The sequence below is a fragment of the Nannospalax galili genome, unplaced genomic scaffold, assembly GCF_000622305.1.
Source record: "Nannospalax galili isolate Female #2095 unplaced genomic scaffold, S.galili_v1.0 scaffold1212, whole genome shotgun sequence".
NCBI classification, from domain to species: domain Eukaryota; kingdom Metazoa; phylum Chordata; class Mammalia; order Rodentia; family Spalacidae; genus Nannospalax; species Nannospalax galili.
Window position 1 is genome coordinate 166849 of NW_008331994.1, and position 1609 is coordinate 168457.

Sequence of the window (1609 nt, forward strand, 5' to 3'; positions counted from 1 at the left end):
GGGGGAAAGCGTCTTGGTCAACAACCCTTAGCTCATCTCCTTGTCCTGAACAAATAACTCAGTTATCCCTGTCTAAGATATTAGGCCAGGTTAAAGGTTTACTCCTGAGCTAAAAGCTGAACGTTCACCATGCATTTAGCTCTAAGAAAGAAAACATTGTGGCCAATAAATTACTGGATGGGCATTGATAACCTTGAGTGAAAGTTTAAGAATCCTTCTGGTGCCAACTAACAGACTAAATGTCCTGTTTCTTTGTACCCTAAATCTTTGTATGTGACTGCCATATCCCACGTGACTGCTAGTTCCTTGGGATGTATAAAAACCATCTGAATTCTAAAATAAATCATCCTCTTGGGAAGACACAGGTCCCAGAGTTTGTCTCTGTCACCGATCAGACCCTCTGCCCCGAAGCCAGCAGGTCCCCCACTAAGCAAAGCAAACCTGAGTCCTGACATATTTTAAGGACAGAATACCCTTTATTTTAATTAATTAATTAATTTGTTCTTTTTGAGACAGGGTCTCCTTGTAGTCCCAGCTGTCCTGGAACTCACTATGTAGACCAGGCTAGCCTTGAACTCACAGAGATCTGGCTGCCTCAGCCTCCCAAGTGCTGGGTTTAAAGGCATGCACCACCATGCCCAGCTTATCTACATGGTCTTAAATACCCAAAAGGAAAGTATAACTGAAGCAATGAAGGCCATTCAGAGAACCAGCTTTCTCCAGTTTAAAAGGCTCAATCTGTCAGATTCCATAAATTCTATTAACTTGGTTCACTTGCCCAAGATTAAATCCTATCTTCCAGGAAGCACTTCAAATGAAAATAAGAGCAGCTGGGCTGGAGAGATGGCTCAGGAGTTAAAGAGCACTGACTGCTCTTCCAGAGCACCTGGGTTCAATTCCCAGCACCCACATGGTGGCTCACAACCATCTGTAACTCCAGTTTCAGGGGACCCCCTGCTTTCTTCTGACCTCTTCTGACCTCTGCCCTCTTCTGACCTCTGTGAAGGACATGGGTGCACTTACATGCATGCAGGCAATACATTCATATGCATAAAATAACAATAATAAATATATTTTTTTCAAAAAGAAAAGAGCAGAAAACCAATCGAGGATTCACTTTCTCTTTGAAAGGGATCTTAGAGGTCAACTCCAAAAAAGTATTATCTGTGCCCACCAAGCAAAGCCCTTCTTGAACACCCCTGCCTCCTTAAATGGCAGATTTGCTTCTTCCAGAATTCAGCACCTTGTTATTGATAGGTAGAGAATGGGCGGGAGTGAGCAGCGTGGATGGAGAGCATGAGCGGATGGATGAAGGCACCGAGGCACAGATGGAATTCTCAGTGGGACACAGATTTATTTCGCACAGGGCACCTTTCCCTCGGGAAGGGAAAGATGTCCACGAAGGGAAAGATGGAAGGGAAGGGAAGGGAAGGGAAGGGGGAAGGGGGAAGGGAAGGAAGGGAAGGATGTCAGGGAAGGAAAGATGTCCAGGAAAGATGTCCACGGGTTGTGAGCTGGGACTTTACATATGGGGGCTTTAGGGTGTGGAATCAGGGAGGGGGAAGCAGGTAGGATTAGGGTGTGGAAGTGTCTTCTTTTCCTCTTAAGA